Below are 27,594 nucleotides of genomic sequence, written 5' to 3'. Positions count from 1 at the left end.
GGTGCTGAGCCTATATATGCAGGTTTGATGTTGATGGGGTGGTAATTCTAGCGAGGCATGAACCGCTTGGTCATCATATTGAACATATATTTGGCTGGATAGTGTGCGAAGGATGTGAAAAAAACAAATTGTACCAAAACAATGTTAATAAGTGCAGTCAAAAGTTTGGTTCTTTGCACTATAGGGTAATGTTAGTACCTAAGCAGCATTTACTGTATTCGCAAGCTTGAAACACTGACAGCATAATGCACTCGCAGCTAGGCTCAGTGGCTAAGGTGTGGTGCTGAGCCCATATATGCAGGTTTGTTGTTGATGGGGTGGTAATTCTGGCGAGGCATCAACCGCTTGGTCATCACATTGGACATATATTTGGCTAGATAGTGTGCGAAAGATGTGAAAAAAACAAATTGTACCAAAACAATGTTAATAAGTGCAGTCAAAAGTTTGGTTCTTTGCACTATAGGGTAATGTTAGTACCTAAGCAGCATTTACTGTATTCGCAAGCTTGAAACACTGACAGCATAATGCACTCGCAGCTAGGCTCAGTGGCTAAGGTGTGGTGCTGAGCCCATATATGCAGGTTTGATGTTGATGGGGTGGTAATTCTGGCGAGGTATCAACCGCTTGGTCATCATATTGAACATATATTTGGCAAGATAGTGTGCGAAGGATGTGAAAAAAACAAATTGTACCAAAATAATGTAAATTAAGTGCAGTCAAAAGTTTGGTTCTTTGCACTATAGGGTAATGTTAGTACCTAAGCAGCATTTACTGTATTCGCAAGCTTGAAACACTGACAGCATAATGCACTCGCAGCTAGCCTCAGTGGCTAAGGTGTGGTGCTGAGCCCATATATGCAGGTTTGATGTTGATGGGGTGGTAATTCTGGCGAGGCATCAACCGCTTGGTCATCATATTGAACATATATTTGGCAAGATAGTGTGCGAAGGATGTGAAAAAAACAAATTGTACCAAAACAATGTAAATTAAGTGCGGTCAAAAGTTTGGTTCTTTGCACTATAGGGTAATGTTAGTACCTAAGCAGCATTTACTGTATTCGCAAGCTTGAAACACTGGCAGCATAATGCACTCGCAGCTAGGCTCAGTGGCTAAGGTGTGCTGCTGAACCCATATATGCAGGTTTGATGTTGATGGGGTGGTAATTCTGGCGAGGCATCAACCGCTTGGTCATCATATTGAACATATATTTTGCAAGATAGTGTGCGAAGGATGTGAAAAAAACAAATTGTACCAAAAAAATAATGTAAATTAGGTGCAGTCAAAAGTTTGGTTCTTTGTACTATAGGGTAATGTTAGTACCTAAGCAGCATTTACTGTATTCGCAAGCTTGAAACACTGACAGCATAATGCACTCGCAGCAAGGCTCAGTGGCTAAGGTGTGGTGCTGAGCCCATATATGCAGGTTTGATGTTGATGGGGTGGTAATTCTGGCGAGGCATCAACCGCTTGGTCATCATATTGAACATATATTTGGCTAGATAGTGTGCGAAGGATGTGAAAAAAACAAATTGTACCAAAACAATGTGAATATAAGTGCAGTCCAAAGTTTGGTTCTTTGCACTATAGGGTAATGTTAGTACCTAAGCAGCATTTACTGTATTCGCAAGCTTGAGACACTGACAGCATAATGCACTCGCAGCTAGGCTCAGTGGCTAAGGTGTGATTCTGAGCCCATATATGCAGGTTTGATGTTGATGGGGTGGTAATTCTGGCGAGGCATTACCGCTTGGTCATCATATTGAACATATATTTGGCTAGATAGTGTGCGAAGGATGTGAAAAAAACAAATTGTACAAAATCATGTAAATAAGTGCAGTCAAAAGTTTGGTTCTTTGCACTATAGGGTAATGTTAGTACCTAAGCAGCATTTACTGTATTCGCAAGCTTGAAACACTGACAGCATAATGCACTCGCAGCTAGGCTCAGTGGCTAAGGTGTGGTGCTGAGCCCATATATGCAGGTTTGATGTTGATGGGGTGGTAATTCTGGCGAGGCATCAACCGCTTGGTCATCATATTGAACATATATTTGGCAAGATAGTGTGCGAAGGATGTGAAAAAAAAACAAATTGTACCAAAATAATGTAAATTAAGTGCAGTCAAAAGTTTGGTTCTTTGCACTATAGGGTAATGTTAGTATCTAAGCAGCATTTACTGTATTCGCAAGCTTGAAACACTGACAGCATAATGCACTCGCAGCTAGGCTCAGTGGCTAAGGTGTGGTGCTGAGCCCATTTATGCAGGTTTGATGTTGATGGGGTGGTAATTCTGGCGAGGCATCAACCGTTTGGTCATCATATTGAACATATATTTGGCAAGAGAGTGCGCGAAGGATGTGAAAAAAAAACAAATTGTACCAAAATAATGTAAATTAAGTGCAGTCAAAAGTTTGGTTCTTTGCACTATGGGGTAATGTTAAACCTAAGCAGCATTTACTGTATTCGCAAGCTTGAAACACTGACAGCATAATGCACTCGCAGCTAGGCTCAGTGGCTAAGGTGTGGTGTTGAGCCCATATATGCAGGTTTGATGTTGATGGGGTGGTAATTCTGGCGAGGCATCAACCGCTTGGTCATCATATTGAACATATATTTGGCTAGATAGTGTGCGAAGGATGTGAAAAAAACAAATTGTACCAAAACAAAGTTAATTAGGTGCAGTCAAAAGTTTGGTTCTTTGCACTATAGGGTAATGTTAGTACCTAAGCAGCATTTACTGTATTCGCAAGCTTGAAACACTGACAGCATAATGCACTCGCAGCTATGCTCAGTGGCTAAGGTGTGGTGCTGAGCCCATATATGCTGGTTTGATGTTGATGGGGTGGTAATTCTGGCGAGGCATCAACCGCTTGGTCATCATATTGAACATATATTTGGCAAGATAGTGTGCGAAGGATGTGAAAAAAACAAATTGTACCAAAACAATGTAAATTAAGTGCAGTCAAAAGTTTGGTTCTTTGCACTATAGGGTAATGTTAGTACCTAAGCAGCATTTACTGTATTCGCAAGCTTGAAACACTGACAGCACAATGCACTCGCAGCTAGGCTCAGTGGCTAAGGTGTGGTGCTGAGCCCATATATGCAGGTTTGATGTTGATGGGGTGGTAATTCTGGCGAGGCATCAACCGCTTGGTCATCATATTGAACATATATTTGGCTAGATAGTGTGCGAAGGATGTGAAAAAAACAAATTGTACCAAACAATGTTAATTAAGTGCAGTCAAAAGTTTGGTTCTTTGCACTATAGGGTAATGTTAGTAACTAAGCAGCATTTACTGTATTCGCAAGCTTGAAACACTGACAGCATAATGCACTCGCAGCTAGGCTCAGTGGCTAAGGTGTGGTGCTGAGCCCATATATGCAGGTTTGATGTTGATGGGGTGGTAATTCTGGCGAGGCATCAACCGCTTGGTCATCATATTGAACATATATTTGGCTAGATAGTGTGCGAAAGATGTGAAAAAAAAATTGTACCAAAACAATGTTAATAAGTGCAGTCAAAAGTTTGGTTCTTTGCACTATAGGGTAATGTTAGTACCTAAGCAGCATTTACTGTATTCGCAAGCTTGAAACACTGACAGCATAATGCACTCGAAGCTAGGCTCAGTGGCTAAGGTGTGGTGCTGAGCCCATATATGCAGGTTTGTTGTTGATGGGGTGGTAATTCTGGCGAGGCATCAACCGCTTGGTCATCATATTGAACATATATTTGGCTAGATAGTGTGCGAAAGATGTGAAAAAAACAAATTGTACTAAACAATGTTAATAAGTGCAGTCAAAAGTGTGGTTCTTTGCACTATAGGGTAATGTTAGTACCTAAGCAGCATTTACTGTATTCGCAAGCTTGAAACACTGACAGCATAATGCACTCGCAGCTAGGCTCAGTGGCCAAGGTGTGGTGCTGAGCCCATATATGCAGGTTTGATGTTGATGGGGTGGTAATTCTGGCGAGGCATCAACCGCTTGGTCATCATATTGAACATATATTTGGCAAGATAGTGTGCGAAGGATGTAAAAAAAACAAATTGTACCAAAACAATGTAAATTAAGTGCAGTCAAAAGTTTGGTTCTTTGCACTATAGGGTAATGTTAGTACCTAAGAAGCATTTACTGTATTCGCAAGCTTGAAACACTGACAGCATAATGCACTCGCAGCTAGGCTCAGTGGCCAAGGTGTGGTGTTGAGCCCATATATGCAGGTTTGATGTTGATGGGGTGGTAATTCTGGCGAGGCATCAACCGCTTGGTCATCATATTGAACATATATTTGGCAAGATAGTGTGCGAAGGATGTGAAAAAAACAAATTGTACCAAAACAATGTAAATTAAGTGCAGTCAAAAGTTTGGTTCTTTGCACTATAGGGTAATGTTAGTACCTAAGCAGCATTTACTGTATTCGCAAGCTTGAAACACTGACAGCATAATGCACTCGCAGCTAGGCTCAGTGGCTAAGGTGTGGTGCTGAGCCCATATATGCAGGTTTGATGTTGATGGGGTGGTAATTCTGGCGAGGTATCAACCGCTTGGTCATCATATTGAACATATATTTGGCAAGATAGTGTGCGAAGGATGTGAAAAAAACAAATTGTACCAAAACAATGTAAATTAAGTGCAGTCAAAAGTTTGGTTCTTTGCACTATAGGGTAATGTTAGTACCTAAGCAGCATTTACTGTATTCGCAAGCTTGAAACACTGACAGCATAATGCACTCGCAGCTAGGCTCAGTGGCCAAGGTGTGGTGCTGAGCCCATATATGCAGGTTTGATGTTGATGGGGTGGTAATTCTGGCGAGGCATCAACCGCTTGGTCATCATATTGAACATATATTTGGCAAGATAGTGTGCGAAGGATGTGAAAAAAACAAATTGTACCAAAACAATGTAAATTAAGTGCGGTCAAAAGTTTGGTTCTTTGCACTATAGGGTAATGTTAGTACCTAAGCAGCATTTACTGTATTCGCAAGCTTGAAACACTGGCAGCATAATGCACTCGCAGCTAGGCTCAGTGGCTAAGGTGTGCTGCTGAACCCATATATGCAGGTTTGATGTTGATGGGGTGGTAATTCTGGCGAGGCATCAACCGCTTGGTCATCATATTGAACATATATTTTGCAAGATAGTGTGTGAAGGATGTGAAAAAAACAAATTGTACCAAAAAAATAATGTAAATTAGGTGCAGTCAAAAGTTTGGTTCTTTGTACTATAGGGTAATGTTAGTACCTAAGCAGCATTTACTGTATTCGCAAGCTTGAAACACTGACAGCATAATGCACTCGCAGCAAGGCTCAGTGGCTAAGGTGTGGTGCTGAGCCCATATATGCAGGTTTGATGTTGATGGGGTGGTAATTCTGGCGAGGCATCAACCGCTTGGTCATCATATTGAACATATATTTGGCTAGATAGTGTGCGAAGGATGTGAAAAAAACAAATTGTACCAAAACAATGTGAATATAAGTGCAGTCCAAAGTTTGGTTCTTTGCACTATAGGGTAATGTTAGTACCTAAGCAGCATTTACTGTATTCGCAAGCTTGAGACACTGACAGCATAATGCACTCGCAGCTAGGCTCAGTGGCTAAGGTGTGATTCTGAGCCCATTTATGCAGGTTTGATGTTGATGGGGTGGTAATTCTGGCGAGGCATTACCGCTTGGTCATCATATTGAACATATATTTGGCTAGATAGTGTGCGAAGGATGTGAAAAAAAACAAATTGTACAAAAATCATGTAAATAAGTGCAGTCAAAAGTTTGGTTCTTTGCACTATAGGGTAATGTTAGTACCTAAGCAGCATTTACTGTATTCGCAAGCTTGAAACACTGACAGCATAATGCACTCGCAGCTAGGCTCAGTGGCTAAGGTGTGGTGCTGAGCCCATATATGCAGGTTTGATGTTGATGGGGTGGTAATTCTGGCGAGGCATCAACCGCTTGGTCATCATATTGAACATATATTTGGCAAGATAGTGTGCGAAAGATGTGAAAAACAAACAAATTGTACCAAAATAATGTAAATTAAGTGCAGTCAAAAGTTTGGTTCTTTGCACTGTAGGGTAATGTTAGTACCTAAGCAGCATTTACAGTATTCGCAAGCTTGAAACACTGACAGCATAATGCACTCGCAGCTAGGCTCAGTGGCTAAGGTGTGGTGCTGAGCCCATATATGCAGGTTTGATGTTGATGGGGTGGTAATTCTGGCGAGGCATCAACCGTTTGGTCATCATATTGAACATATATTTGGCAAGAGAGTGTGCGAAGGATGTGAAAAAAAACAAATTGTACCAAAATAATGTAAATTAAGTGCAGTCAAAAGTTTGGTTCTTTGCACTATGGGGTAATGTTAAACCTAAGCAGCATTTACTGTATTCGCAAGCTTGAAACACTGACAGCATAATGCACTCGCAGCTAGGCTCAGTGGCTAAGGTGTGGTGCTGAGCCCATATATGCAGGTTTGATGTTGATGGGGTGGTAATTCTGGCGAGGCATCAACCGTTTGGTCATCATATTGAACATATATTTGGCAAGAGAGTGTGCGAAGGATGTGAAAAAAAACAAATTGTACCAAAATAATGTAAATTAAGTGCAGTCAAAAGTTTGGTTCTTTGCACTATGGGGTAATGTTAAACCTAAGCAGCATTTACTGTATTCGCAAGCTTGAAACACTGACAGCATAATGCACTCGCAGCTAGGCTCAGTGGCTAAGGTGTGGTGTTGAGCCCATATATGCAGGTTTGATGTTGATGGGGTGGTAATTCTGGCGAGGCATCAACCGCTTGGTCATCATATTGAACATATATTTGGCTATATAGTGTGCGAAGGATGTTAAAAAAACAAATTGTACCAAAACAAAGTTAATTAGGTGCAGTCAAAAGTTTGGTTCTTTGCACTATAGGGTAATGTTAGTACCTAAGCAGCATTTACTGTATTCGCAAGCTTGAAACACTGACAGCATAATGCACTCGCAGCTAGGCTCAGTGGCTAAGGTGTGGTGCTGAGCCCATATATGCAGGTTTGATGTTGATGGGGTGGTAATTCTGGCGAGGCATCAACCGCTTGGTCATCATATTGAACATATATTTGGCAAGATAGTGTGCGAAGGATGTGAAAAACAAACAAATTGTACCAAAATAATGTAAATTAAGTGCAGTCAAAAGTTTGGTTCTTTGCACTATAGGGTAATGTTAGTACCTAAGCAGCATTTACTGTATTCGCAAGCTTGAAACACTGACAGCATAATGCACTCGCAGCTAGGCTCAGTGGCTAAGGTGTGGTGCTGAGCCCATATATGCAGGTTTGATGTTGATGGGGTGGTAATTCTGGCGAGGCATCAACCGTTTGGTCATCATATTGAACATATATTTGGCAAGAGAGTGTGCGAAGGATGTGAAAAAAAACAAATTGTACCAAAATAATGTAAATTAAGTGCAGTCAAAAGTTTGGTTCTTTGCACTATGGGGTAATGTTAAACCTAAGCAGCATTTACTGTATTCGCAAGCTTGAAACACTGACAGCATAATGCACTCGCAGCTAGGCTCAGTGGCTAAGGTGTGGTGCTGAGCCCATATATGCAGGTTTGATGTTGATGGGGTGGTAATTCTGGCGAGGCATCAACCGTTTGGTCATCATATTGAACATATATTTGGCAAGAGAGTGTGCGAAGGATGTGAAAAAAAACAAATTGTACCAAAATAATGTAAATTAAGTGCAGTCAAAAGTTTGGTTCTTTGCACTATGGGGTAATGTTAAACCTAAGCAGCATTTACTGTATTCGCAAGCTTGAAACACTGACAGCATAATGCACTCGCAGCTAGGCTCAGTGGCTAAGGTGTGGTGTTGAGCCCATATATGCAGGTTTGATGTTGATGGGGTGGTAATTCTGGCGAGGCATCAACCGCTTGGTCATCATATTGAACATATATTTGGCTAGATAGTGTGCGAAGGATGTGAAAAAAACAAATTGTACCAAAACAAAGTTAATTAGGTGCAGTCAAAAGTTTGGTTCTTTGCACTATAGGGTAATGTTAGTACCTAAGCAGCATTTACTGTATTCGCAAGCTTGAAACACTGACAGCATAATGCACTCGCAGCTATGCTCAGTGGCTAAGGTGTGGTGCTGAGCCCATATATGCAGGTTTGATGTTGATGGGGTGGTAATTCTGGCGAGGCATCAACCGCTTGGTCATCATATTGAACATATATTTGGCAAGATAGTGTGCGAAGGATGTGAAAAAAACAAATTGTACCAAAACAATGTAAATAAGTGCAGTCAAAAGTTTGGTTCTTTGCACTATAGGGTAATGTTAGTACCTAAGCAGCATTTACTGTATTCGCAAGCTTGAAACACTGACAGCATAATGCACTCGCAGCTAGGCTCAGTGGCCAAGGTGTGGTGCTGAGCCCATATATGCAGGTTTGATGTTGATGGGGTGGTAATTCTGGCGAGGCATCAACCGCTTGGTCATCATATTGAACATATATTTGGCAAGATAGTGTGCGAAGGATGTAAAAAAAACAAATTGTACCAAAACAATGTAAATTAAGTGCAGTCAAAAGTTTGGTTCTTTGCACTATAGGGTAATGTTAGTACCTAAGCAGCATTTACTGTATTCGCAAGCTTGAAACACTGACAGCATAATGCACTCGCAGCTAGGCTCAGTGGCCAAGGTGTGGTGCTGAGCCCATATATGCAGGTTTGATGTTGATGGGGTGGTAATTCTGGCGAGGCATCAACCGCTTGGTCATCATATTGAACATATATTTGGCAAGATAGTGTGCGAAGGATGTAAAAAAAACAAATTGTACCAAAACAATGCAAATTAAGTGCAGTCAAAAGTTTGGTTCTTTGCACTATAGGGTAATGTTAGTACCTAAGCAGCATTTACTGTATTCGCAAGCTTGAAACACTGACAGCATAATGCACTCGCAGCTAGGCTCAGTGGCCAAGGTGTGGTGCTGAGCCCATATATGCAGGTTTGATGTTGATGGGGTGGTAATTCTGGCGAGGCATCAACCGCTTGGTCATCATATTGAACATAGATTTGGCAAGATAGTGTGCGAAGGATGTGAAAAAAACAAATTGTACCAAAACAATGTAAATTAAGTGCAGTCAAAAGTTTGGTTCTTTGCACTATAGGGTAATGTTAGTACCTAAGCAGCATTTACTGTATTCGCAAGCTTGAAACACTGACAGCATAATGCACTCGCAGCTAGGCTCAGTGGCCAAGGTGTGGTGCTGAGCCCATATATGCAGGTTTGATGTTGATGGGGTGGTAATTCTGGCGAGGCATCAACCGCTTGGTCATCATATTGAACATATATTTGGCAAGATAGTGTGCGAAGGATGTAAAAAAAACAAATTGTACCAAAACAATGTAAATTAAGTGCAGTCAAAAGTTTGGTTCTTTGCACTATAGGGTAATGTTAGTACCTAAGCAGCATTTACTGTATTCGCAAGCTTGAAACACTGACAGCATAATGCCCTCGCAGCTAGGCTCAGTGGCTAAGGTGTGGTGCTGAGCCGATATATGCAGGTTTGATGTTGATGGGGTGGTAATTCTGGCGAGGCATCAACCGCTTGGTCATCATATTGAACATATATTTGGCTAGATAGTGTGCGAAGGATGTGAAAAAAACAAATTGTACCAAAACAATGTTAATTAAGTGCAGTCAAAAGTTTGGTTCTTTGCACTATAGGGTAATGTTAGTACCTAAGCAGCATTTACTGTATTCGCAAGCTTGAAACACTGACAGCATAATGCACTCGCAGCTAGGCTCAGTGGCTAAGCTGTGGTGCTGAGCCCATATATGCAGGTTTGTTGTTGATGGGGTGGTAATTCTGGCGAGGCATCAACCGCTTGGTCATCATATTGAACATATATTTGGCTAGATAGTGTGCGAAAGATGTGAAAAAAACAAATTGTACTAAACAATGTTAATAAGTGCAGTCAAAAGTGTGGTTCTTTGCACTATAGGGTAATGTTAGTACCTAAGCAGCATTTACTGTATTCGCAAGCTTGAAACACTGACAGCATAATGCACTCGCAGCTAGGCTCAGTGGCTAAAGTGTGGTGCTGAGCCCATATATGCAGGTTTGATGTTGATGGGGTGGTAATTCTGGCGAGGCATCAACCGCTTGGTCATCATATTGAACATATATTTGGCTAGATAGTGTGCGAAGGATGTGAAAAAAACAAATTGTACAAAAATAATGTAAATTAAGTGCAGTCAAAAGTTTGGTTCTTTGCACTATAGGGTAATGTTAGTACCTAAGCAGCATTTACTGTATTCGCAAGCATGAAACACTGGCAGCATAATGCACTCGCAGCTAGGCTCAGTGGCTAAGGTGTGCTGCTGAACCCATATATGCAGGTTTGATGTTGATGGGGTGGTAATTCTGGCGAGGCATCAACCGCTTGGTCATCATATTGAACATATATTTCGCAAGATAGTGTGCGAAGGATGTGAAAAAAACAAATTGTACCAAAAAAATAATGTAAATTAGGTGCAGTCAAAAGTTTGGTTCTTTGTACTATAGGGTAATGTTAGTACCTAAGCAGCATTTACTGTATTCGCAAGCTTGAAACACTGACAGCATAATGCACTCGCAGCAAGGCTCAGTGGCTAAGGTGTGGTGCTGAGCCCATATATGCAGGTTTGATGTTGATGGGGTGGTAATTCTAGCGAGGCATCAACCGCTTGGTCATCATATTGAACATATATTTGGCTAGATAGTGTGCGAAGGATGTGAAAAAAACAAATTGTACCAAAACAATGTAAATTAAGTGCAGTCCAAAGTTTGGTTCTTTGCACTATAGGGTAATGTTAGTACCTAAGCAGCATTTACTGTATTCGCAAGCTTGAGACACTGACAGCATAATGCACTCGCAGCTAGGCTCAGTGGCTAAGGTGTGATTCTGAGCCCATATATGCAGGTTTGATGTTGATGGGGTGGTAATTCTGGCGAGGCATCAACCGCTTGGTCATCATATTGAACATATATTTGGCTAGATAGTGTGCGAAGGATGTGAAAAAAACAAATTGTACAAAAATCATGTAAATAAGTGCAGTCAAAAGTTTGGTTCTTTGCACTATAGGGTAATGTTAGTACCTAAGCACCATTTACTGTATTCGCAAGCTTGAAACACTGACAGCATAATGCACTCGCAGCTAGGCTCAATAGCTAAGGTGTGGTGCTGAGCCCATATATGCAGGTTTGATGTTGATGGGGTGGTAATTCTGGCGAGGCATCAACCGCTTAGTCATCATATTGAACCTATATTTGGCAAGATAGTGTGCGAAGGATGTGAAAAAAACAAATTGTAACACAACAATGTAAATTAAGTGCAGTCAAAAGTTTGGTTCTTTGCACTATAGGGTAATGTTAGTACCTAAGCAGCATTTACTGTATTCGCAAGCTTGAAACACTGACAGCATAATGCACTCGCAGCTAGGCTCAATAGCTAAGGTGTGGTGCTGAGCCCATATATGCAGGTTTGATGTTGATGGGGTGGTAATTCTGGCGAGGCATCAACCGCTTAGTCATCATATTGAACCTATATTTGGCAAGATAGTGTGCGAAGGATGTGAAAAAAACAAATTGTAACAAAACAATGTAAATTAAGTGCAGTCAAAAGTTTGGTTCTTTGCACTATAGGGTAATGTTAGTACCTAAGCAGCATTTACTGTATTCGCAAGCTTGAAACACTGACAGCATAATGCTCTCGCAGCGAGCCTCAGTGGCTAAGGTGTGGTGCTGAGCCCATATATGCAGGTTTGATGTTGATGGGGTGGTAATTCTAGCGAGGCATGAACCGCTTGGTCATCATATTGAACATATATTTGGCTAGATAGTGTGCGAAGGATGTGAAAAAACAAATTGTACAAAAATCATGTAAATAAGTGCAGTCAAAAGTTTGGTTCTTTGCACTATAGGGTAATGTTAGTACCTAAGCAGCATTTACTGTATTCGCAAGCTTGAAACACTGACAGCATAATGCACTCGCAGCTAGGCTCAGTGGCTAAGGTGTGGTGCTGAGCCCATATATGCAGGTTTGATGTTGATGGGGTGGTAATTCTGGCGAGGCATCAACCGCTTGGTCATCATATTGAACATATATTTGGCTAGATAGTGTGCGAAAGATGTGAAAAAAAAATTGTACCAAAACAATGTTAATAAGTGCAGTCAAAAGTTTGGTTCTTTGCACTATAGGGTAATGTTAGTACCTAAGCAGCATTTACTGTATTCGCAAGCTTGAAACACTGACAGCATAATGCACTCGCAGCTAGGCTCAGTGGCTAAGGTGTGGTGCTGAGCCCATATATGCAGGTTTGTTGTTGATGGGGTGGTAATTCTGGCGAGGCATCAACCGCTTGGTCATCATATTGAACATATATTTGGCTAGATAGTGTGCGAAAGATGTGAAAAAAACAAATTGTACTAAACAATGTAAATTAAGTGCAGTCAAAAGTTTGGTTCTTTGCACTATAGGGTAATGTTAGTACCTAAGCAGCATTTACTGTATTCGCAAGCTTGAAACACTGACAGCATAATGCACTCGCAGCTAGGCTCAGTGGCCAAGGTGTGGTGTTGAGCCCATATATGCAGGTTTGATGTTGATGGGGTGGTAATTCTGGCGAGGCATCAACCGCTTGGTCATCATATTGAACATATATTTGGCAAGATAGTGTGCGAAGGATGTGAAAAAAACAAATTGTACCAAAACAATGTAAATTAAGTGCAGTCAAAAGTTTGGTTCTTTGCACTATAGGGTAATGTTAGTACCTAAGCAGCATTTACTGTATTCGCAAGCTTGAAACACTGACAGCATAATGCACTCGCAGCTAGGCTCAGTGGCCAAGGTGTGGTGCTGAGCCCATATATGCAGGTTTGATGTTGATGGGGTGGTAATTCTGGCGAGGCATCAACCGCTTGGTCATCATATTGAACATATATTTGGCAAGATAGTGTGCGAAGGATGTAAAAAAAACAAATTGTACCAAAACAATGTAAATTAAGTGCAGTCAAAAGTTTGGTTCTTTGCACTATAGGGTAATGTTAGTACCTAAGCAGCATTTACTGTATTCGCAAGCTTGAAACACTGACAGCATAATGCACTCGCAGCTAGGCTCAGTGGCCAAGGTGTGGTGCTGAGCCCATATATGCAGGTTTGATGTTGATGGGGTGGTAATTCTGGCGAGGCATCAACCGCTTGGTCATCATATTGAACGTATATTTGGCAAGATAGTGTGCGAAGGATGTAAAAAAAACAAATTGTACCAAAACAATGCAAATTAAGTGCAGTCAAAAGTTTGGTTCTTTGCACTATAGGGTAATGTTAGTACCTAAGCAGCATTTACTGTATTCGCAAGCTTGAAACACTGACAGCATAATGCACTCGCAGCTAGGCTCAGTGGCCAAGGTGTGGTGCTGAGCCCATATATGCAGGTTTGATGTTGATGGGGTGGTAATTCTGGCGAGGCATCAACCGCTTGGTCATCATATTGAACATAGATTTGGCAAGATAGTGTGCGAAGGATGTGAAAAAAACAAATTGTACCAAAACAATGTAAATTAAGTGCAGTCAAAAGTTTGGTTCTTTGCACTATAGGGTAATGTTAGTACCTAAGCAGCATTTACTGTATTCGCAAGCTTGAAACACTGACAGCATAATGCACTCGCAGCTAGGCTCAGTGGCCAAGGTGTGGTGCTGAGCCCATATATGCAGGTTTGATGTTGATGGGGTGGTAATTCTGGCGAGGCATCAACCGCTTGGTCATCATATTGAACATATATTTGGCAAGATAGTGTGCGAAGGATGTAAAAAAAACAAATTGTACCAAAACAATGTAAATTAAGTGCAGTCAAAAGTTTGGTTCTTTGCACTATAGGGTAATGTTAGTACCTAAGCAGCATTTACTGTATTCGCAAGCTTGAAACACTGACAGCATAATGCCCTCGCAGCTAGGCTCAGTGGCTAAGGTGTGGTGCTGAGCCCATATATGCAGGTTTGATGTTGATGGGGTGGTAATTCTGGCGAGGCATCAACCGCTTGGTCATCATATTGAACATATATTTGGCTAGATAGTGTGCGAAGGATGTGAAAAAAACAAATTGTACCAAAACAATGTTAATTAAGTGCAGTCAAAAGTTTGGTTCTTTGCACTATAGGGTAATGTTAGTACCTAAGCAGCATTTACTGTATTCGCAAGCTTGAAACACTGACAGCATAATGCACTCGCAGCTAGGCTCAGTGGCTAAGCTGTGGTGCTGAGCCCATATATGCAGGTTTGTTGTTGATGGGGTGGTAATTCTGGCGAGGCATCAACCGCTTGGTCATCATATTGAACATATATTTGGCTAGATAGTGTGCGAAAGATGTGAAAAAAACAAATTGTACTAAACAATGTTAATAAGTGCAGTCAAAAGTGTGGTTCTTTGCACTATAGGGTAATGTTAGTACCTAAGCAGCATTTACTGTATTCGCAAGCTTGAAACACTGACAGCATAATGCACTCGCAGCTAGGCTCAGTGGGTAAAGTGTGGTGCTGAGCCCATATATGCAGGTTTGATGTTGATGGGGTGGTAATTCTGGCGAGGCATCAACCGCTTGGTCATCATATTGAACATATATTTGGCTAGATAGTGTGCGAAGGATGTGAAAAAAACAAATTGTACAAAAATAATGTAAATTAAGTGCAGTCAAAAGTTTGGTTCTTTGCACTATAGGGTAATGTTAGTACCTAAGCAGCATTTACTGTATTCGCAAGCATGAAACACTGGCAGCATAATGCACTCGCAGCTAGGCTCAGTGGCTAAGGTGTGCTGCTGAACCCATATATGCAGGTTTGATGTTGATGGGGTGGTAATTCTGGCGAGGCATCAACCGCTTGGTCATCATATTGAACATATATTTCGCAAGATAGTGTGCGAAGGATGTGAAAAAAACAAATTGTACCAAAAAAATAATGTAAATTAGGTGCAGTCAAAAGTTTGGTTCTTTGTACTATAGGGTAATGTTAGTACCTAAGCAGCATTTACTGTATTCGCAAGCTTGAAACACTGACAGCATAATGCACTCGCAGCAAGGCTCAGTGGCTAAGGTGTGGTGCTGAGCCCATATATGCAGGTTTGATGTTGATGGGGTGGTAATTCTAGCGAGGCATCAACCGCTTGGTCATCATATTGAACATATATTTGGCTAGATAGTGTGCGAAGGATGTGAAAAAAACAAATTGTACCAAAACAATGTAAATTAAGTGCAGTCCAAAGTTTGGTTCTTTGCACTATAGGGTAATGTTAGTACCTAAGCAGCATTTACTGTATTCGCAAGCTTGAGACACTGACAGCATAATGCACTCGCAGCTAGGCTCAGTGGCTAAGGTGTGATTCTGAGCCCATATATGCAGGTTTGATGTTGATGGGGTGGTAATTCTGGCGAGGCATCAACCGCTTGGTCATCATATTGAACATATATTTGGCTAGATAGTGTGCGAAGGATGTGAAAAAAACAAATTGTACAAAAATCATGTAAATAAGTGCAGTCAAAAGTTTGGTTCTTTGCACTATAGGGTAATGTTAGTACCTAAGCACCATTTACTGTATTCGCAAGCTTGAAACACTGACAGCATAATGCACTCGCAGCTAGGCTCAATAGCTAAGGTGTGGTGCTGAGCCCATATATGCAGGTTTGATGTTGATGGGGTGGTAATTCTGGCGAGGCATCAACCGCTTAGTCATCATATTGAACCTATATTTGGCAAGATAGTGTGCGAAGGATGTGAAAAAAACAAATTGTAACACAACAATGTAAATTAAGTGCAGTCAAAAGTTTGGTTCTTTGCACTATAGGGTAATGTTAGTACCTAAGCAGCATTTACTGTATTCGCAAGCTTGAAACACTGACAGCATAATGCACTCGCAGCTAGGCTCAATAGCTAAGGTGTGGTGCTGAGCCCATATATGCAGGTTTGATGTTGATGGGGTGGTAATTCTGGCGAGGCATCAACCGCTTAGTCATCATATTGAACCTATATTTGGCAAGATAGTGTGCGAAGGATGTGAAAAAAACAAATTGTAACAAAACAATGTAAATTAAGTGCAGTCAAAAGTTTGGTTCTTTGCACTATAGGGTAATGTTAGTACCTAAGCAGCATTTACTGTATTCGCAAGCTTGAAACACTGACAGCATAATGCTCTCGCAGCGAGCCTCAGTGGCTAAGGTGTGGTGCTGAGCCCATATATGCAGGTTTGATGTTGATGGGGTGGTAATTCTAGCGAGGCATGAACCGCTTGGTCATCATATTGAACATATATTTGGCTAGATAGTGTGCGAAGGATGTGAAAAAAACAAATTGTACCAAAACAATGTTAATAAGTGCAGTCAAAAGTTTGGTTCTTTGCACTATAGGTTAATGTTAGTATCTAAGCAGCATTTACTGTATTCGCAAGCTTGAAACACTGACAGCATAATGCGCTCGCAGCTAGGCTCAGTGGCTAAGGTGTGGTGCTGAGCCCATATATGCAGGTTTGATGTTGATGGGGTGGTAATTCTGGCGAGGTATCAACCGCTTGGTCATCATATTGAACATATATTTGGCAAGATAGTGTGCGAAGGATGTGAAAAAAACAAATTGTACCAAAATAATGTAAATTAAGTGCAGTCAAAAGTTTGGTTCTTTGCACTATAGGGTAATGTTAGTACCTAAGCAGCATTTACTGTATTCGCAAGCTTGAAACACTGACAGCATAATGCACTCGCAGCTAGCCTCAGTGGCTAAGGTGTGGTGCTGAGCCCATATATGCAGGTTTGATGTTGATGGTGTGGTAATTCTGGCGAGGCATCAACCGCTTGGTCATCATATTGAACATATATTTGGCAAGATAGTGTGCGAAGGATGTGAAAAAAACAAATTGTACCAAAACAATGTAAATTAAGTGCAGTCAAAAGTTTGGTTCTTTGCACTATAGGGTAATGTTAGTACCTAAGCAGCATTTACTGTATTCGCAAGCTTGAAACACTGGCAGCATAATGCACTCGCAGCTAGGCTCAGTGGCTAAGGTGTGCTGCTGAACCCATATATGCAGGTTTGATGTTGATGGGGTGGTAATTCTGGCGAGGCATCAACCGCTTGGTCATCATATTGAACATATATTTCGCAAGATAGTGTGCGAAGGATGTGAAAAAAACAAATTGTACCAAAAAAATAATGTAAATTAGGTGCAGTCAAAAGTTTGGTTCTTTGTACTATAGGGTAATGTTAGTACCTAAGCAGCATTTACTGTATTCGCAAGCTTGAAACACTGACAGCATAATGCACTCGCAGCAAGGCTCAGTGGCTAAGGTGTGGTGCTGAGCCCATATATGCAGGTTTGATGTTGATGGGGTGGTAATTCTGGCGAGGCATCAACCGCTTGGTCATCATATTGAACATATATTTGGCTAGATAGTGTGCGAAGGATGTGAAAAAAACAAATTGTACCAAAACAATGTAAATTAAGTGCAGTCCAAAGTTTGGTTCTTTGCACTATAGGGTAATGTTAGTACCTAAGCAGCATTTACTGTATTCGCAAGCTTGAGACACTGACAGCATAATGCACTCGCAGCTAGGCTCAGTGGCTCAGGTGTGATTCTGAGCCCATATATGCAGGTTTGATGTTGATGGGGTGGTAATTCTGGCGAGGCATCAACCGCTTGGTCATCATATTGAACATATATTTGGCTAGATAGTGTGCGAAGGATGTGAAAAAAAACAAATTGTACAAAAATCATGTAAATAAGTGCAGTCAAAAGTTTGGTTCTTTGCACTATAGGGTAATGTTAGTACCTAAGCAGCATTTACGGTATTCGCAAGCTTGAAACACTGACAGCATAATGCACTCGCAGCTAGGCTCAGTGGCTAAGGTGTGGTGCTGAGCCCATATATGCAGGTTTGATGTTGATGGGGTGGTAATTCTGGCGAGGCATCAACCGCTTGGTCATCATATTGAACATATATTTGGCAAGATAGTGTGCGAAGGATGTGAAAAAAAAAACAAATTGTACCAAAATAATGTAAATTAAGTGCAGTCAAAAGTTTGATTCTTTGCACTATAGGGTAATGTTAGTACCTAAGCAGCATTTACTGTATTCGCAAGCTTGAAACACTGACAGCATAATGCACTCGCAGCTAGGCTCAGTGGCTAAGGTGTGGTGCTGAGCCCATATATGCAGGTTTGATGTTGATGGGGTGGTAATTCTGGCGAGGCATCAACCGTTTGGTCATCATATTGAACATATATTTGGCAAGATAGTGTGCGAAGGATGTGAAAAAAACAAATTGTACCAAAACAATGTAAATTAAGTGCAGTCAAAAGTTTGGTTCTTTGCACTATAGGGTAATGTTAGTACCTAAGCAGCATTTACTGTATTCGCAAGCTTGAAACACTGACAGCATAATGCTCTCGCAGCGAGCCTCAGTGGCTAAGGTGTGGTGCTGAGCCCATATATGCAGGTTTGATGTTGATGGGGTGGTAATTCTAGCGAGGCATGAACCGCTTGGTCATCATATTGAACATATATTTGGCTAGATAGTGTGCGAAGGATGTGAAAAAAACAAATTGTACCAAAACAATGTTAATAAGTGCAGTCAAAAGTTTGGTTCTTTGCACTATAGGTTAATGTTAGTATCTAAGCAGCATTTACTGTATTCGCAAGCTTGAAACACTGACAGCATAATGCGCTCGCAGCTAGGCTCAGTGGCTAAGGTGTGGTGCTGAGCCCATATATGCAGGTTTGATGTTGATGGGGTGGTAATTCTGGCGAGGTATCAACCGCTTGGTCATCATATTGAACATATATTTGGCAAGATAGTGTGCGAAGGATGTGAAAAAAACAAATTGTACCAAAATAATGTAAATTAAGTGCAGTCAAAAGTTTGGTTCTTTGCACTATAGGGTAATGTTAGTACCTAAGCAGCATTTACTGTATTCGCAAGCTTGAAACACTGACAGCATAATGCACTCGCAGCTAGCCTCAGTGGCTAAGGTGTGGTGCTGAGCCCATATATGCAGGTTTGATGTTGATGGTGTGGTAATTCTGGCGAGGCATCAACCGCTTGGTCATCATATTGAACATATATTTGGCAAGATAGTGTGCGAAGGATGTGAAAAAAACAAATTGTACCAAAACAATGTAAATTAAGTGCAGTCAAAAGTTTGGTTCTTTGCACTATAGGGTAATGTTAGTACCTAAGCAGCATTTACTGTATTCGCAAGCTTGAAACACTGGCAGCATAATGCACTCGCAGCTAGGCTCAGTGGCTAAGGTGTGCTGCTGAACCCATATATGCAGGTTTGATGTTGATGGGGTGGTAATTCTGGCGAGGCATCAACCGCTTGGTCATCATATTGAACATATATTTCGCAAGATAGTGTGCGAAGGATGTGAAAAAAACAAATTGTACCAAAAAAATAATGTAAATTAGGTGCAGTCAAAAGTTTGGTTCTTTGTACTATAGGGTAATGTTAGTACCTAAGCAGCATTTACTGTATTCGCAAGCTTGAAACACTGACAGCATAATGCACTCGCAGCAAGGCTCAGTGGCTAAGGTGTGGTGCTGAGCCCATATATGCAGGTTTGATGTTGATGGGGTGGTAATTCTGGCGAGGCATCAACCGCTTGGTCATCATATTGAACATATATTTGGCTAGATAGTGTGCGAAGGATGTGAAAAAAACAAATTGTACCAAAACAATGTAAATTAAGTGCAGTCCAAAGTTTGGTTCTTTGCACTATAGGGTAATGTTAGTACCTAAGCAGCATTTACTGTATTCGCAAGCTTGAGACACTGACAGCATAATGCACTCGCAGCTAGGCTCAGTGGCTAAGGTGTGATTCTGAGCCCATATATGCAGGTTTGATGTTGATGGGGTGGTAATTCTGGCGAGGCATCAACCGCTTGGTCATCATATTGAACATATATTTGGCTAGATAGTGTGCGAAGGATGTGAAAAAAAACAAATTGTACAAAAATCATGTAAATAAGTGCAGTCAAAAGTTTGGTTCTTTGCACTATAGGGTAATGTTAGTACCTAAGCAGCATTTACGGTATTCGCAAGCTTGAAACACTGACAGCATAATGCACTCGCAGCTAGGCTCAGTGGCTAAGGTGTGGTGCTGAGCCCATATATGCAGGTTTGATGTTGATGGGGTGGTAATTCTGGCGAGGCATCAACCGCTTGGTCATCATATTGAACATATATTTGGCAAGATAGTGTGCGAAGGATGTGAAAAAAAAAACAAATTGTACCAAAATAATGTAAATTAAGTGCAGTCAAAAGTTTGATTCTTTGCACTATAGGGTAATGTTAGTACCTAAGCAGCATTTACTGTATTCGCAAGCTTGAAACACTGACAGCATAATGCACTCGCAGCTAGGCTCAGTGGCTAAGGTGTGGTGCTGAGCCCATATATGCAGGTTTGATGTTGATGGGGTGGTAATTCTGGCGAGGCATCAACCGTTTGGTCATCATATTGAACATATATTTGGCAAGATAGTGTGCGAAGGATGTGAAAAAAACAAATTGTACCAAAACAATGTAAATTAAGTGCAGTCAAAAGTTTGGTTCTTTGCACTATAGGGTAATGTTAGTACCTAAGCAGCATTTACTGTATTCGCAAGCTTGAAACACTGACAGCATAATGCACTCGCAGCTAGGCTCAGTGGCTAAGGTGTGGTGCTGAGCCCATATATGCAGGTTTGATGTTGATGGGGTGGTAATTCTGGCGAGGCATCACCGCTTGGTCATCATATTGAACATATATTTGGCTAGATAGTGTGCGAAGGATGTGAAAAAAAACAAATTGTACCAAAACAATGTTAATTAAGTGCAGTCAAAAGTTTGGTTCTTTGCACTATAGGGTAATGTTAGTACCTAAGCAGCATTTACTGTATTCGCAAGCTTGAAACACTGACAGCATAATGCACTCGCAGCTAGGCTCAGTGGCTAAGGTGTGGTGCTGAGCCCATATATGCAGGTTTGTTGTTGATGGGGTGGTAATTCTGGCGAGGCATCAACCGCTTGGTCATCATATTGAACATATATTTGGCTAGATAGTGTGCGAAAGATGTGAAAAAAAACAAATTGTACCAAAACAATGTTAATAAGTGCAGTCAAAAGTTTGGTTCTTTGCACTATAGGGTAATGTTAGTACCTAAGCAGCATTTACTGTATTCGCAAGCTTGAAACACTGACAGCATAATGCACTCGCAGCTAGGCTCAGTGGCCAAGGTGTGGTGCTGAGCCCATATATGCAGGTTTGATGTTGATGGGGTGGTAATTCTGGCGAGGCATCAACTGCTTGGTCATCATATTGAACATATATTTGGCAAGATAGTGTGCGAAGGATGTGAAAAAAACAAATTGTACCAAAACAATGTAAATTAAGTGCAGTCAAAAGTTTGGTTCTTTGCACTATAGGGTAATGTTAGTACCTAAGCAGCATTTACTGTATTCGCAAGCTTGAAACACTGACAGCATAATGCACTCGCAGCTAGGCTCAGTGGCTAAGGTGTGGTGCTGAGCCCATATATGCAGGTTTGATGTTGATGGGGTGGTAATTCTGGCGAGGCATCAACCGCTTGGTCATCATATTGAACATATATTTGGCTAGATAGTGTGCGAAGGATGTGAAAAAAACAAATTGTACCAAAACAATGTTAATTAAGTGCAGTCAAAAGTTTGGTTCTTTGCACTATAGGGTAATGTTAGTACCTAAGCAGCATTTACTGTATTCGCAAGCTTGAAACACTGACAGCATAATGCACTCGCAGCTAGGCTCAGTGGCTAAGGTGTGGTGCTGAGCCCATATATGCAGGTTTGTTGTTGATGGGGTGGTAATTCTGGCGAGGCATCAACCGCTTGGTCATCATATTGAACATATATTTGGCTAGATAGTGTGCGAAAGATGTGAAAAAAACAAATTGTACTAAACAATGTTAATAAGTGCAGTCAAAAGTGTGGTTCTTTGCACTATAGGGTAATGTTAGTACCTAAGCAGCATTTACTGTATTCGCAAGCTTGAAACACTGACAGCATAATGCACTCGCAGCTAGGCTCAGTGGCTAAGGTGTGGTGCTGAGCCCATATATGCAGGTTTGATGTTGATGGGGTGGTAATTCTGGCGAGGCATCAACCGCTTGGTCATCATATTGAACATATATTTGGCTAGATAGTGTGCGAAGGATGTGAAAAAAACAAATTGTACCAAAACAATGTTAATTAAGTGCAGTCAAAAGTTTGGTTCTTTGCACTATAGGGTAATGTTAGTACCTAAGCAGCATTTACTGTATTCGCAAGCTTGAAACACTGACAGCATAATGCACTCGCAGCTAGGCTCAGTGGCTAAGGTGTGGTGCTGAGCCTAATATGCAGGTTTGTTGTTGATGGGGTGGTAATTCTGGCGAGGCATCAACCGCTTGGTCATCATATTGAACATATATTTGGCTAGATAGTGTGCGAAAGATGTGAAAAAAACAAATTGTACTAAACAATGTTAATAAGTGCATTCAAAAGTGTGGTTCTTTGCACTATAGGGTAATGTTAGTACCTAAGCAGCATTTACTGTATTCGCAAGCTTGAAACACTGACAGCATAATGCACTCGCAGCTAGGCTCAGTGGTTAAAGTGTGGTTCTGAGCCCATATATGCAGGTTTGATGTTGATGGGGTGGTAATTCTGGCGAGGCATCAACCGCTTGGTCATCATATTGAACATATATTTGGCTAGATAGTGTGCGAAGGATGTGAAAAAAACAAATTGTACAAAAATAATGTAAATTAAGTGCAGTCAAAAGTTTGGTTCTTTGCACTATAGGGTAATGTTAGTACCTAAGCAGCATTTACTGTATTAGCAAGCTTGAAACACTGACAGCATAATGCACTCGCAGCTAGGCTCAGTGGCTAAGGTGTGGTGCTGAGCCCATATATGCAGGTTTGATGTTGATGGGGTGGTAATTCTGGCGAGGCATCAACCGCTTGGTCATCATATTGAACATATATTTGGCTAGATAGTGTGCGAAGGATGTGAAAAAACAAATTGTACCAAAACAATGGTTATTAAGTGCAGTCCAAAGTTTGGTTCTTTGCACTATAGTGTAATGTCAGTACCTAAGCAGCATTTACTGTATTCGCAAGCTTGAAACACTGACAGCATAATGCACTCGCAGCTAGGCTCAGTGGCTAAGGTGTGGTGCTGAGCCCATATATGCAGGTTTGTTGTTGATGAGGTGGTAATTCTGGCGAGGCATCAACCGCTTGGTCATCATATTGAACATATATTTGGCTAGATAGTGTGCGAAAGATGTGAAAAAAACAAATTGTACCAAAACAATGTTAATTAAGTGCAGTCAAAAGTGTGGTTCTTTGCACTATAGGGTAATGTTAGTACCTAAGCAGCATTTACTGTATTCGCAAGCTTGAAACACTGACAGCATAATGCACTCGCAGCTAGGCTCAGTGGCTAAGGTGTGGTGCTGAGCCCATATATGCAGGTTTGATGTTGATGGGGTGGTAATTCTGGCAAAGCATCAACCGCTTGGTCATCATATTGAGCATATATTTGGCTAGATAGTGTGCGAAGGATGTGAAAAAAACAAATTGTACCAAAACAATGTTAGTTAAGTGCAGTCAAAAGTTTGGTTCTTTGCACTATAGGGTAATGTTAGTACCTAAGCAGCATTTACTGTATTCGCAAGCTTGAAACACTGACAGCATAATGCACTCGCAGCTAGGCTCAGTGGCTAAGGTGTGGTGCTGAGCCCATATATGCAGGTTTGTTGTTGATGGGGTGGTAATTCTGGCGAGGCATCAACCGCTTGGTCATCATATTGAACATATATTTGGCTAGATAGTGTGCGAAAGATGTGAAAAAAAAATTGTACCAAAACAATGTTAATAAGTGCAGTCAAAAGTTTGGTTATTTGCACTATAGGGTAATGTTAGTACCTAAGCAGCATTTACTGTATTCGCAAGCTTGAAACACTGACAGCATAATGCACTCGCAGCTAGGCTCAGTGGCTAAGGTGTGGTGCTGAGCCCATATATGCAGGTTTGATGTTGATGGGGTGGTAATTCTGGCGAGGCAACAACCGCTTGGTCATCATATTGAACATATATTTGGCTAGATAGTGTGCGAAGGATGTGAAAAAAAAACAAATTGTACAAAAATAATGTAAATTAAGTGCAGTCAAAAGTTTGGTTCTTTGCACTATAGGGTAATGTTAGTACCTAAGCAGCATTTACTGTATTCGCAAGCTTGAAACACTGACAGCATAATGCACTCGCAGCTAGGCTCAGTGGCTAAGGTGTGGTGCTGAGCCCATATATGCAGGTTTGATGTTGATGGGGTGGTAATTCTGGCGAGGCATCAACCGCTTGGTCATCATATTGAACATATATTTGGCAAGATAGTGTGCGAAGGATGTGAAAAAACAAATTGTACCAAAATAATGTAAATTAAGTGCAGTCAAAAGTTTGGTTCTTTGCACTATAGGGTAATGTTAGTACCTAAGCAGCATTTACTGTATTCGCAAGCTTGAGACACTGACAGCATAATGCACTCGCAGCTAGGCTCAGCGGCTAAGGTGTGGTTGCTGATCCCATATATGCAGGTTTGACGTTGATGGGGTGGTAATTCTGGCGAGGCATCAACCGCTCGGTCATCATATTGAACATATATTTGGCTAGATAGTGTGCGAAGGATGTGAAAAAAACAAATTGTACCAAAACAATGTAAATAGGGTGCAGTCCAAAGTTTGGTTCTTTGCACTATAGGGTAATGTTAGTACCTAAGCAGCATTTACTGTATTCGCAAGCTTGAGACCATGACAGCATAATGAACTCGCAGCTAGGCTCAGTGGCTAAGGTGTGGTTCTGAGCCCATATATGCAGGTTTGATGTTGATGGGGTGGTAATTCTGGCGAGGCATCAACCACTTGGTCATCATATTGAACATATATTTGGCTAGATAGTGTGCGAAGGATGTGAAAAAAAAAACAAATTGTACCAAAACAATGTAAATTAAGTGCAGTCAAAAGTTTGGTTCTTTGCACTATAGGGTAATTTTAGTACCTAAGCAGCATTTACTCTATTCGCTAGCTTGAGACACTGACAGCATAATGCAGTCGCAGCTAGGCTCAGTGGCTAAGGTGTGGTTGCTGAGCCCATTGGCCGCGGTGGCTTTTTTTCTGATGGAGGCGAAAAGCGAAAACACCTCTTCTCGAGATTCAGCATAAGTTAGTTTCCCAGGTGCTCAAAATTAATCTTGAGCCCTCCACTACTGCACGCCTGATAGCCCATGTGCAGCTTCAGCGTGCTAAACCCTGCAATCAGTCAATCCGACGGCGTAACGTAATCACGTGAGTTTTATCAGAGCCTTTTGGTGGGATGAGGGGGCAAACGTTGATATCCCTGGCAAATAAAATGCATCAATGGTACAAATGGGTAAATGATGATGATGGTGATTGATTGTGGGGTTTAACGCGTTGACGCAACGCCGGCGATAAGGCGCGCCGTAGTGGAGGGCTCCGGATTAATTTTGGCCACCTGGGGATCTTTAACGTGCGCCGAAATCTCGTACACGCACGCGTTTTTGCTTTTCGCCTCCATCACAAAAGCGGCAGCAGCAGCCGGGAATCGAACCCGCAACCTCGTGCTCAGCAGCGCAATGCCTTAGCCACTTAGCCACTGCGGCAGGTACGGATGGGTAGGTTTACCTAAAGTAGCCCATGCTGGCTTGTGCTCCTGCATGGTCTACGATAGGTAGATATTCGGGCAGCAAGGCAGTGCTCCCTAATGATTTGGCCGCAACCCCCTGTGTACCAAGCAGGGGTACCTGTAACAGTCCTTCATCATTTTTTGATACCTCAAAAGCTTCTCTCATTGATGATAAGGCACAAATAAGATTTCATTTCGTTGTTGCTTATAGCCTTGCTCTTCTGATCAAGATCGGTCTAAAAAAAGCACAGAGAACATAGTGTATGCTAATTTTGAATTTTGCCCTTCCAATAATAATGCCAAAGACAACCCCGTACCGTGTTTACTGAATTGTAATGTGACCACGATTATAGCGTGAGGGGCGACTTCATCGCATCCAGAAAGAAAAATTAAAACCACTAAAGTAACCCAAGGGGTAACTTTCTGTCGTGCCAAAAAAAAGAAGAGCCGCCAAAGTACTCACGTGAGGCCAGTGGAATTATGGAGAAGCACATTTATTTTTCAAACACTTGGGCTAGGCGCCCACCTTTGACACTTATAACTTCGCAGGAAGCCCATCTGTCGAGCGATATCACTTGTTTTGAGCTGTATCAGCCCAACACTGACCGCCAAAAGGCGGTTACACTGTTTGGTGATGAAATCAGCAACACCCTTTTGTAATTCGACGTGGCAGCTGTAGCAAGGCCCTCGGAAACTTTTTGGGCGGGGTTCGCATGTAAAAAGGCGCTCCCGCAGTAGCTGCCATCCACAGACGGTCGATGTTTACCCTTCGGGGAGCTGCCGAATTCCCGATTTCTCGAGCCATTAAAATAGCATGGGTCATACTGAGTGCAACACGTTGCCGTAACAAGGGGAGCTGAAGCGGTGTTGAAACACTTGAGGGCAATGAAAGTTACCTATGCCTCAATACGAAAGTACGGCGCGAAAACAAAGGAAAAAAGTTGCGCACGCTCTCAACCACCACAGAAAAAAAGCAAGTAAACAGAAAAAGTCGATCTTAGCTTGTAGTGGACCCGAACGACTCTGACACATCTTGCTGACATAGATTGCGAAATGGTCAAAACTGTAGCCATTGATGACAAATGGGTGCATCATTGCAATTTTAGGCAACTTCAGTTGCAGTATTAGATTGTAACGCGAGGGTTGAATTCAGGTTGCAAAAAGAAGACGTTATAATCGACTAAATACAGTAACATTCGTATTTGTATTTAACTAATAAATTAAATTTAAGAAATGTATATTTCTTCACCTCCTCTATTGTTTTGATTGTTCAGCATACTTGATCATGACAGCATCATGTGACGTTTTCAGACTGCCTAGAGATGAATGAACTCATGTTGCTCATGGCAATTTGCTGAAGCACTGATTGAAATTTTGAAAAACTAGGGAAGTTTTGACGCATCAGTTTGGTATGCGCCCTGACTATAGACCACAATTTTCCAACCTTCTCAGGGTGGCGCCATTTGCGCTGTATTGGTGTGGAGCTGTGCCGGCATTTCCCGGGGGACAGCGGGAGCAGCCACGGCCCCAGCCACATGCCACGAGCCGCATTGGACTGCGTATTGTGTGGCTTATTCGGACACCTAATATGATTTGAAAATTGGTATGTTCATATTCAACAGTTTGGAACCCACAGTTTACAGTGCAGTAGAAAGTGGGTAAAGGCGAGTGAAAGCTAGTTGCATGCGAGGATTGCGTATGCTGTACACAGGCTGCAAATGGGCCATGCTGTGCGTGGTTCTCACCGAAATCGCGGTTTGTGGAGCTATATTTCTCTGTGTCACACTTTTTCCAGTCAATTGCTGCACCCGACTCCTATACCCTATTA

Source organism: Haemaphysalis longicornis, unplaced genomic scaffold (assembly GCF_048455015.1).
Source record: "Haemaphysalis longicornis isolate Haplotype H1 unplaced genomic scaffold, Haemaphysalis longicornis Haplotype H1 scaffold_11, whole genome shotgun sequence".
In the NCBI taxonomy this organism is placed as follows: Eukaryota; Metazoa; Arthropoda; class Arachnida; order Ixodida; family Ixodidae; genus Haemaphysalis; species Haemaphysalis longicornis.
The sequence above is the reverse complement of the archived record's forward strand: the minus strand, read 5'-3'. Positions refer to the sequence as shown.